This window comes from Psammomys obesus, unplaced genomic scaffold (genome assembly GCF_907164565.1).
Source record: "Psammomys obesus unplaced genomic scaffold, mPsaObe1.curated_primary_1811, whole genome shotgun sequence".
NCBI lineage: Eukaryota > Metazoa > Chordata > Mammalia > Rodentia > Muridae > Psammomys > Psammomys obesus.
This window is the reverse complement of record NW_026589137.1, coordinates 492,557-504,816: the sequence shown is the minus strand read 5'-3', so window position 1 is coordinate 504,816 and position 12,260 is coordinate 492,557. Positions and strand designations below refer to the sequence as shown.

Genomic DNA, 12,260 nt, shown 5'->3' with positions numbered 1-12,260 from the left:
ATGGCAACCATCAAAGATCAGCTGATTGTGAATCTTCTTCAGGAAGTGCAGCCTCCCTCCTCCAGAACAAGATTACAGTGGTTGGGGTTGGTGCTGTTGGCGTGGCTTGTGCCATCAGTATCTGAATGAGGGACTTGGCAGATGAGCTTGCCCTTGTTGACATCGTGGAAGACAAACTGAAGGGAGAGATGATCTCCAGCATGGCAGCCTTTCCCTTAGAACACCAAAAATTGTCTCCAGAAAAGTCTACAGTATGACTGCAAACTCCAAGCTGGTCATTATCACAGACAGAGCCCGTCAGCAAGAGACAGAGAGCTGACTCAGTCTGGTCCACCAAAACGTATACATCTTCATGTTCATCATTCCTAATACTGTGAAGTAAAAGTCCAAACTGCAAGCTGCTCATTGTTGTCAACACAGTGGATATCTTGACCTACATGGCTTGGAAAATAAATGGCTTTCCCCAAAACTGAGTCATTGGAAGTGGCTGCAATCTGAATTCCTCTCAGTTCCATTACCTGATGGAAGAAAGGCTGGGAGTTCACCCACTAAGCTGCCGTGGGTGGGTCCTAGGGGAGCATGGAGACTCTAGTGTGCCCATGTGGAATGGTGTGAATGTTACCAGTGTCTCCCTGAAGAATATGAACCCAGAACTGGGCATGGATGCAGACAAGGAGCAGTGGAAGGCAGTTCACAAGCAGGTGGTTGACAGTGTCTATGAAGTGATCAGACTGAAAAATTATACATCTTGGGCCAATGGCCTCTCTTGGTTGAGAGCATAATGAAGACTTAGGCAGTGAACCTCATTCCCACCATGATTAAGGGTCTCTACGGGATCAAGGATGCTGTCTTCCTCAGTGTCCCATGTCTTGGACAAAATAGAATCTCAGATGTTGTAAAGGTGACTCTTTCTCCTTAAGAGGAGGCTCGCCTGAACTAGAGTGCAGACACACTCTGAGGGATACAGAAAGAGCTGCAGTTCTGAAGTCTCCCCAGGTCCTACTGTCCAGGCTGCAGCAGGGTTTCTATAGAGACGACACACTCCTCCTTTTCTGAGCTGTGATTAGTGCTACTGTGTGCAGGTGTTCTGGGGAAAAACCTCAATTCCCACAGCTCAACCCTGATGCTAAGTGGTACTTGTGTTTTGGTAACCTGGTTAGTGTGACAGTCCGCTGTCTCCGAGACACACTGCCAATTGTGTATGATTCTCAGAGCCTGGTGTGTCACTGTGCTGCGCACCCTCCCCAGACATGCCTAGGCCAGCAAGTTCCCAATTAGCCATAACCTGGCTCCAGTGTATAAGTCTATTATGCGTATCTTGTGCATAAATGTTTTAAAGGATATTTTTTAGTGTATTATATGTGTCTTAGTGTATATGACAATATTATGTAAAATAAGATCTTCATATGGATGATGCAACCAACTACCCAAGTGCCATGCCAATGAAAATACCAAATAAGCCTTGAACTATGAAAAAAAAAAACAAAAAAAAAAACACTGCACCCTCTCCCCTGTTGGTGGCCTAACTGCAGCCTTCCCTTCCTTGTCTTCGCTGTCCAGGGTGTGCTGTGGCTTTATGTTGTCTCCAGGAAAAGGATATCTCAAATGTCACATTTGGGTACTTATTTCTGGCCTAGGCTGAAGAAGGCAATGTATGGGCTACATGGCCTTTTTGACATGGCCTTTCTACTTTAGCATTACTACACTAGCACAGGCCTATGAGGTGTGACAGGAACTTTCTCAGACAGAACACAGGCTTATCATGCGTACCAAACTAGTCTGGCTGTGCTGTATCAGGTGGTTACAGCAGATCGACTGAACAGCCCATAATGTCTAGCACAAAATCTTTCAAGTAGTATGGTGGTTGTTTATAACTGATAATTTCATATACTCCAATCTAGGAACTTTTGTTGCTGAAATATTTATCAAAGATAAATAGTTGCTTTGAAAACCAACTTGTGAGCTCAGTTAAGAGTTCCTGTGTCTATTGCATCTAAATGAATTGAAGGGTAAAGGGACTGGCTTCTTATAAGGTAGATATAAGCCATGAATGAAGTAGAATTACAAAAAGGCTGTGGCCTGTTTATGACAAGTAGGTGACAGCCATGTGAGAGGTTCTTTGGAGGTAATGAAACAGCCCCCACTGACTGACCAGAGGAGGTGGCGTATGCTTGTAATTCTAGCAAGTGGGAGGCAAAGGCAGGATCATGAGTTTCTAGCCAGCCTGAGCTACGTGGGAAGACTCAGAAAAATATTCCAGACCGACAGTTTCATCTTAGGTTGTTACTGGCTATTGTTAACCTTTGGGCTTGTAGGTTATTTAGAAATGATTCATTTACTCCAGATATTCTGATAACTTATGAAAAAACTGGTTTGTGTGTGTGTGTTTTGTTTTTTTTTTTTTTTTTGAAACAGAATCTTAACTGTTGCCCAGGCTGGCCTCAAACTTGAGACCCTTCTCAGTCTTGTTAATGTTGAAAATGCACATATACACTATCACACTTGGCCAAAAGAATCCCAGTACAGTTTATATGAAGTGATTGTGAGCATTTTCTGTAATAATACAAAGAATTAGAATATTTAACCCATCTTTCTGTCCTTTTTGGAAATAAATATGTAATAAAGGTTTACTTTTTTAAAAAGGAGTGTAAACCCACATTGCAATGAATTTATGGACATAGGTAAAGGAATATTAATAGTGAGGGGAATTGGTTATAGGGAACATAGAAAATTCAAAAAATCAAATTCATGTACTTCTTTATGTGACAAATATTTATTACTACTTATTATGTAACAGTCACTGTTTAAAGCACTAAGGGATTTGTCAATGAACAAAACAGATGAAAATCTCTACCCATAGGGATTAGGGAGCAGAATGAAGCAGACAATTCACAAATTAGATCTAGATATATTATAGCAGATGGTGAATAGTACTACGAAGCAGTCTCCTTTCACACTTACATGGTTGTTAATAGCTGTAGAACTCCTGGAAGCTTGTTTCTTTAAGGCTAAGAAAAGAGAACAGTTGTTTTATTGTTATATATACCCTGTGTACACATATTATTGGGTCTCATAAAGATAATTTCAAGTATCTGTCTCCCTTTTAAAAAGAGGTATGATTCATTCACTTCACTGGGTCAGGCTCACTCCAGATAATTTCCCAGTGGATTAACTCTAAGTTAGCTTTATATTGAGCACCTTAATTAAATCTAAAAGTATTTCTTGAGCTCTCATTTGACCGTGTCTATTTCCTGATGGGACAATCAGGGGTGGCAGAGGGCTGGGTCATGTAATTTGTCCCAGATAATTAAAAATGGTGCCCATAGTAACAACTTGAAAGCAGTGATTGGAAGATGCTTTCCCTCCATGTTAGAATCAGTGAGGGCCTTGTGTGACTAACAATGAAGAATCTCCTAAATAGAGTGAAGAAGTAGATTTCAGTCAGTTGCTTATCACCTTCAACACATCAGCCTGGAGTTCTCCATATGTACATTTATTGACTTTAAGTCAGAAGACAAGACTCTGAAGGTGCTGAGCTATTTCTTAAGCTGATTTAGAATTTCATACATACATATAATGTGTTCTAATCAAGTCCATCCCCATTCCCTCCTCTCCAATTCCTCCCTGATTTCCAGATTTAGGTGAATTTGATACATGCTAGAGTCGTTTGGGAAGATGAAACCCCTGTTGAAAAAAAGTCCCCACCAGATTGGGCTATGGGCAAAGTGTGGGGTATTTTCTCCATTCTTGATTGATGTGAGAGAACTAAGGTCACTGTGGTGACCACTGTGGTCCTGGGTGCTATAAGAAATCAGGGTGAGACGGTCGAGTCCATGTCTATCTGCGAGTGATCTTGTCCCAGCTCCTCTGCTGCCACTCCACAGCCGCCACTAGTTTGCCATGGATGATGATATCACTGTGCTCATTGCCTACAAAGGCTCCGGCATGTGCAAAGCCAGCTTCACGGGCAACGATGCTTTCCGGGCCATCTTCCCCTCCATCGTGGGCCGCCCAAGGTACCAGGGTGTGATGGTGGGTATGGGTCAGAAGGACTTCTACGTGGGTGATGAGGCCCAGAGCAAGAGAGGCATCCTGACCTTGAAGTACCCCATTGAACACAGCAGCGTCACCAACTGGGATGATATGGAGAAGATCTTGCACCACACCTTCTACAATAAGCTGCGTGTGGCCCCCGAGGAGCACCCTCTGCTGCTCACCGAGGCTCCCCTGAACCCCAAGGCCAACCGTGAAAAGATGACCCAGATCATGTTTGAGACTTTCAACACCCCAGCCATGTACGTAGCCATCCATGCTGGCTGTCCTTGTATGCCCCTGGTCGTACCCTTGGCATTGTGATGGACTCTGGAGATGGGGTCACCCACACTGTGCCTATTTATGAGTGCTACGCACTCCCTCATGCCATCCTACATCTGGACCTGGCTGGCCGGGACCTGACAGACTACCTCATGAAGATCCTGCCCGAGCATGGCTACAGCTTCACCACCACAGCTGAGAGGGAAATCGTGTGTGATATCAAAGAGAAGCTGTGCTATGTTGCCCTGGACTTTGAGTAAGAGATGGCCACTGCTGCATCCTCTTCCTCCTTGGAGAAGAGCTACGAGCTGCCTGGTGGCCAGGTCATCACTATTGGCAATGAGCGGTTCCGTGCCCCGAGGCTCTCTTCCAGCCTTCTTTCTTGGGTATGGAATCCTGTGGCAGACATGAAACTACATTCAGTTCCATCATGAAGTGTGACATCGACATCCGCAAAGACCTCTATGCCAACACAGTGCTGTCTGGTGGTACTACCATGTACCCAGGCATTGCAGACCAGATACAGAAGCAGATCACTACTCTCTCTCCTAGCACCATGAAGATCAAGATCATTGTTCCTCCTGAGCCCAAGTACTCTGTAGATCAGTGGCTCCATCTTGGCCTCACTGTCCACCTTCCTGCAGATGTGAATCAGCCAGCAGGAGTACCATGATTCTGGCCCCTCCATCGTTCACCACAAGTGCTTCTAGGTGGACTGTTAACAGGGCTGCGTTTTACATCATTTCTTTGAGAAAACCTAACTTGCGCGAGAAAAATAAATAAATAAATAAATAGCATTGACATGGCTTTATTTGTTTTTGTTTTACTTCTTTGATTTCTTTTTTTAAGGTTTTTTGTTTTGGCGCTTTTGACTCAGGATTTAAAAACTGGAACAATGAAGGCGACAGCAGTCAGTTGGAGCAAGCATCTCCCAAAGTTCTACAATGTGTCTGAGGACTTTGATTGTTCATTTTTTATAGTCATTCCAAGTATCCATGAGATATTACTACAGGAAGTTCCTTATCCTCCCAAAAGCCACCTTCACTCCTGAAAGGAGGATGGCCAAGTCCATGCCCTGAGTCCACACTGACGAGGTGCCAGCATTGCTTCTGTGTAAGTTATGTACTGCAATTTTTTTAAATCTTCTGCCTTTATACTTCTTTACTTTTGTGTTTTAATTTTTGAATGGTCAGCCATCGTGGCCCTTTTTTTTGTCCCCCCAACTTGATGTATGAAGGTTTTGGTCTCCTAGGGAGTGGATTGAGGTGTTAAGGCAGCCAGGGGTCATCTGTACACTGCCTTGAGACCTTTTAATAAAAGTGCACACCTTACAAAAAAATAGAACTCAGGCTGAACAAGCCATGAGAAGCAAGCCAGTAAGTGGTGTTCCTTTGTGGTCTCTGCTTTACTTCCTGCCTCCAGGTTCTTGCATTTACTTCCTTGGATGATGGACTACAAATGAAATAAACCGTTTCCCTGAAAAGTTGCTTTTGGTCATAGTGTTTTGGCACAGCAATAGAAACCTTGAGACACACCCTTATTCCCATCCCCACTATTTCCTCCAAAATTCAAGTGCTCTCTTTAAAAAGAGACCAGGAAGTGCCAGAACATGCATGAGTGCAGGACCAACTACTGGAACATAGATGGATTTTCTTCAACAAGGGTCTTACTGCGCACCTCAATTGTAGTGAGATGACAGAATCCTGTCCTTGCTTACCTGCTGAGAATGATCCCAGTTGATCTTTCACCCAGACCTCAGGTCCAACACTGTTTTTCTTCAGGCTGTGAAGTCTGTGACTGAGCTGGCTGGTTTACACATTTTCATATGCTTAAGTATCACCGGAGAATTTCATTTTTTTTCTAGGCCCAATCTCCAGAGTTTCTTATTCAACGTGTAGAGGCGACTCCCAAGAAGAAACCCGCCTCACCCTTGCTGGTAATGGATACACTACTGACCTGAAGGCCACACCTTGAAAATCATAGATGTAAATCATTCCTCCTGTCACCCATTCAGCAAACACTTACTTCGACTCTTGTCTGGAAATCTAGACATAGTCTGAAGGGGCTGGAGAGATGGCCTAACAATTAAATACACTTGCTGATTTTCCAGAGGAACCAGCTTTAGTTCGCAGCACCCACCTTGGGCGGCTTATCTGTAACTTGAGCTCCTGAAAATCTGCTGCCTTTTTCTGGCCTCCATAGGCATGTGCACATACACACAAAGACACATGCATACACAAATAAATAAATAAATTAAGTAAACCTTTGAAAGTGTAATGACTTGGCTGTGTCCTCACTGAGCCAGCTGCCTGTGAGAAATCACAAAGCCAGAAAACAAGCAAGTGTCTTGTCTTGGGGGTCAAGACAACAAGGACTGTGGTGAAACAAGAAAGTACTGGGGACTAGGGAGAACAGAAAAGGCTCCTACACTGACAATCAAAGTCTTTCTGAAGAAGAATATCTCCTATGTTGGTATAATGTTCTTGTGGAATGTATACAATTTACCCTTGTTCATTTAAATGTTGATTTCTCTATCCCACTATCTGATTTCAATCCAGACATTGCACTGTGATGAGCATCACACCTGTCTCATGTTTGTGTAAACAATAAAACAACCAGCCAATGTTGTGCAATGGAGAGAATAGTGTGGGACATCATGGTCCGGAGGGGAAGAGAAAGAAGTGAATGAAATGAGTAGGAGAGGAGAGATTGGTAGGACAGGACTTGAACCAGGAGGAAAAATGAACCAGACCTAAGATATGACTAAAAGCAAGTATAATGTGGGCAAGCTGAATGGGAAGAGACTATGTAGGCTTGGAGGTTTAGGACGGAGTAACTATTGCCCAGCATTGTGCTCTAGGTTAATTAAATAAATCCTAGTCTCTGTGTGGTGATCTGGGTATACAGCTGGTTTAGGAATAACCACTGATTAACTAAAAGATAAATTAATAATAAATATTAATATCCTACAACACTCCTATATGCATTTAACAACATAATAAAACACCTCTAACACTTTGTTAATAAGGAAATGAAGAATGTAATGAACAGTATATGTCATGAGATTGAGATCACACTGATACAACTATAATCCTTGTTCTCATGCATAGAGGGCCAAATGCTAGGAATTCTACCAAAATAGTAACAATTCTTCACTCCATATGCCAATAATATTTTTAGCTTTTAAACATGTCTTCACTTGTGCAATATTAATAATCTAATCCCCAAGTGGTAGGATATGTGTCCATTTTCACTAAAGGAAAAATAATTGTGCAGGGCACAAATGCAAAAGGGTAAACATCAAAGAGCCTATATTAGAATTCTGTCTACCACAATCTTTAAGACCGCCACTAAGCAGGTGGATATATAAATCTGGAATTCAGAACAAATGTCTGGATGGGGGCCTGCATGTTATGATATCATCAACACAGAGATGGTACTTAAAGCTATGGGATTGGATGAGACTTCCAAAGAGAAATAATGATATATGAGTTCTGAGTCCTGAGCCTTAGAGAACTCCAACATATAAAGTTTGAATAGATGAAGTGAAAACCATAGAGACTGTGATCAAGAGAAGCCATAGTCAGGTATGGCAATGTACATCTCCAATCCCAGGACCCAGGAGACAAATCCAGGCAGATCTTTGTGAGTTTAAGGTGACCTTAATCCACACAGCAAGTTTCAGGCCACCCAGGGCTATGTAGTAAGACCCTATCTAATTTATTTTTATTTCAAAAATCACAGAAGAGTGTGATGGGGAGACTTCTGTTAAGTCATGGGAGAGGATTATTGAAGGTAGTCCTGACAAAAGCTTTTAGGTACAGCAGTTCCAGTAATAGCTAACCTAGATTGTATTTAAGAGAGTAAAAGAAAAGAGGAAAAATTGGAGCTGTCAAACATACACAGGCCTTTCAAGGAACTTGATTATAGAGAGGAGCCAGGAAATGAGTGCACTGGTTAAAGGTCGAAGTTGGGCCCAAAGACTTTTCTTTTTTTACAGTGGAAGAAATAACAACATATTTATATGTTAAGGGAAATTGTCCAGTAAGAGGGAAAAATTTTAATTATATGTTGGTGACAGGGTTGGTGGGGTGGTGGAGTAGAAGGAATGAATAGGAACATAACACAGAATACAAGTGGAAGGGTTGTACAGGTAGGATTAAAATGTGATAGAGGGCAGACTGTGCAAAGATGGAGGCAGGTGAGTAAATGTGATTTGAAAGCCTTTGAAAATTGTCTCTTTATACTCTTCATGTCACAGACAAGTGGAAATGTCCCCTATATTCTTCCATACTGCCTAGAGTGTCAGTATGAGTTCACATGCAGATGTTTCCCAAAGTATGCTACTAGACTGTTTATAGAACTGTAGGGAGGATTGTAGTACTTTTGTGCTTGTTTTATTATCTACAATTAGAAAATCTACACCAAGCCAAGATTTTCAGATACAATCCAAATGGAAAATGTAAATGAATTAAAAAGAAAAACTTTTTAACTAAATTACATGGGATACTGTAAAACTTTTATATCATTTGCAACTGACCTTTGAGACAAATTGATTAAGGCATTGATTCTGCTGGAGGACCTCTAACAGCAAACATGTCTAAGCTAATACATTTAGTTGGCTTTACTCCTGAAATTCTGCTGTCATTTAGGCCCAGGTATTTCAGGGCTGAAAGAAGTACCCTCATTTGGGGTATGCTACTTTATATTTAGAGATAGAGAAGTTGCTTGCACTGAAGACAGAGATGCCTACTTTCATCCAGAGGAGCTTCTGAATAAACTATAGATAATAGCTTTTTGTTGTTTTAAGTCACTGCATTGGTGATAATTTATTATAGTAGCAATGAAACATTACTGGAGAAGTAATAGCAGCTTTGAGCATAAGGCTGGAAAAGGCTCTCTAAGTAAGCTCTTAGCTTCTGTCTCATCTCTGGATTCCTAGAAGACAGGAGTGAAAAAGATCTGAATTTATAAGCTGCTTTCTATACTGTTCCCATGGCTGATAGAATGTATTTTCTGTATTATTGTCAATTATACTCCACAAAGCACAGGCCATGCACATTCAACAGCCAAGAATCATGATGCTCTACAACTGCACAATGTGCTGGAGTTCTTGTGAGGTTTTCATATCTGACACAAACATCAACATAAACTGAAAACAAGACAGTAGGAATCATAAGACGTGGATTGGAGTCTTATCTCCAATCATGGGTTGGAGAAAGAAGGACTCCAGAAAAGAATGTAACAAGCTGAAAGAGACACAAAGACTCTCTACAGAAGGAAGTGAGCTGGCATCCCTAGCCAAGAAAAAAAAAAGGTGTAGACTCACTTTGACTCTTACCTTGAAAGCATGCCAAGAAACCCACGTAGTGAAGAGGTTAAGTCACAAATTATTATGTGGCCCAGGTCGGTTCTCAGCTGAAGGTCTCACCTAGTACCCTCATCTCCATTCTGATCCCAGGCAGAGGGACCAGCAGCAGTGGAAAATGGAAAAACCTACTTGCTTCAAGCTTCTGTGGTTCTTGTGTTAGGCATCTGCCCAATGTGGAGGGGAAAAGCGGCATAAATACTCAGTGTTTGAAGACAGCCAAAGCCAACTTCTTCAACACAATGCCAGGTAATTTAGACAGAACCTAAAGAAATTACCTCCTTGAGCTCAAAGGCTAGCTAATGGGAGAAATAGTGCTTACCTAGGATAAAAGGCAAGGTGATGGGGATGCACAATTCTCAAGCCAGCTGGTAATTCTGCAACTCCAGTTGCTCAAGTGCAGTCCTCACGTGCCTTGATATTTTATACTCCGTACAAGTACTGCAGGCTAACCTATTGTGCTACTGGCGCTCCATTGTTTTATACTGTCTATGACAATTGCAGGAAGAGTGACTGCTCTGTGAAATTGCTGGGTCACCAGGGTTTTTAAAAGAAACTCCCCTACTGAACAATAATAAACGACACATTGCACAAAGAAGCAGGATCTGTACATTTTACCACACAAAATTATTCATGTTTGAGGAGACAGGTATGGTTGCCATGATTCTAAATTCATACAATGTATTCCTCTGTCAAAGCATCACATCTTACTTCATTTATATGTACAATCCTTATGTTCTTTTCATTTAGTAGTTAGTTTTTTTAAAGATTTCCATGCACAAGTACTGTATTTACATTATTTCCAACCCATCCCCTCCAACTCCTCCCACCCCATCCCAACTCTCTCTCAAATTTATTGCCCTGTCTTTATGTTCTTATGTCATCAGCTAAAAAATAAAGGCAATTTAAAATAGTAGGACTGGGGTTGTAGCTCAGTGGCAGAGTTATTGTTGAACATTCTCAAAGCTTTGAGTTTGATCCCTAGCACTGCAGAATAAAATAAAATGAAATACCAAAACATTCACCTCGAAATTAGACAATGCCTACAGAGTAAAAATACCCTAAAATCAAATATTTGAAAGAGTTATATTTGGTGAAAGGTTATAAAAAAATCACATACAAATGTAAGCATATAGACATATGTAAACATAGCTGCATTGAACCCAAATTACAAATTACATAACATGATTCAGAGACAACCCAAATATTTTTAAACGTAGGGAGACGCTTTGAACGGAAACTTCATAACTATTCAGAAGCCATATAGATTTAATATCAAACAATGAGGCAGCAAAGTGTTGGAGTATGGTCTGGTGCTTTGTATTTGTTAATTGCTTGCCACCACCCCCCCAAAATTCTTACTGTTTATGAGCAAACTGCCATATACCCCAAGTGTTGCTATTTAACCTTGCCTAAGGAATCATTCCTGATTAGCTAATTAGAAGGCCTAAACCTGGGCAGGGCAGAATGAGGTAGGCTTGGCCAAGGTTCTTGGGAATGGAGGACAGAGAGAATCATGGGAAGGAGACAAATGGGAAGAGAGAAAGAAGGAGGAAGCTGCCCTGGATTAGGTAAAGAGAAAACTACATGGGCCATGAGCAAGGACTCCAAGAATGGTATGGAGAAGGAAGCAAACCAGATAACATATTTGAGATTAAGGATGGTAAGTAGCTAGATAGGAATGGTTAAGGTAGATGGCATGGAATGGGGGCTGGAAGATATGAGACAGTGTACGTGGAATATCTGCCCAACCCAAGTTAAATAAGGCAACTATAAAACCTAGCAGGTATCTGTGTCTTATTAATTATGATAGCGGGTTAGGTAACATCACTGTAATAATTATAGGGCTAATAATAAACATATTTAGCCTGACACCTTTTATTTACAACAGCAGGTCTTGAAATTGAGAAGAAAGCCTAGGGCTGGTGAGATGGTTCAGAGGGTAAAGGCACTTGCCACCAAGTCTTGACCACTCCATCTTGATACCCAAGATTCACTTAGTGGATGTAGAGACTCTAACTCCCCCAAGTTGTTCCATGACCTTTACACATGCACTAGGGCACGTATATGCCCCCATATAGGGGCACACACGCACAGAAAATAAATAAATTCTTTTGGCTTCAAGTGGATGGTGCAGATTTCAGGCTATTTGAAGGGTTTTACCCAAACATGGATATCAGGCCAAATCACACAATTTATATCAACAATATGAATAACAAAATTTAAAAAAAAAAAGAGAGAGAGAGAGAAGAAGATTTGACGTGATCCCTGAATGCCCTGTTTTCTCAGTTTGGACATGTGGTAGGTATTGTAGCTTTGATAACCATGAAAATGGGGGGGGCGGAGGATTTGTCATATTGAAGGAACTGGGCTCATCCACAAATGCTTTGAGAGAATTCAGTATGCAAAAACAGATTCTAATATAATATCTCAAATTTGTGGCACTTTTGCTGAGAAGGAAGAGATGAAAGCTAGAGCCTAAAACCATGGAATAGGCAGCAGCTGCAAAATTAAAAATTAAAAAATTAAAAATAGATAGATAGATAGATAGATAGATAGATAGATAGATAGATAGATA

The 12,260-nt window shown here is 41.3% G+C and overlaps 3 pseudogenes; all 3 read left to right on the top strand.

Annotated features, from left to right (window-relative positions):
• On the top strand, window positions 1–985 carry LOC129674840 (L-lactate dehydrogenase A chain-like; annotated as a pseudogene).
• A 2,915-nt stretch (window positions 986–3,900) lies between these two features.
• On the top strand, window positions 3,901–5,024 carry LOC129674838 (actin, cytoplasmic 1-like; annotated as a pseudogene).
• A 6,827-nt stretch (window positions 5,025–11,851) lies between these two features.
• The window catches only part of LOC129674856 (U2 small nuclear ribonucleoprotein B''-like), a 605-nt pseudogene continuing 196 nt past the window's right edge, over window positions 11,852–12,260 (top strand).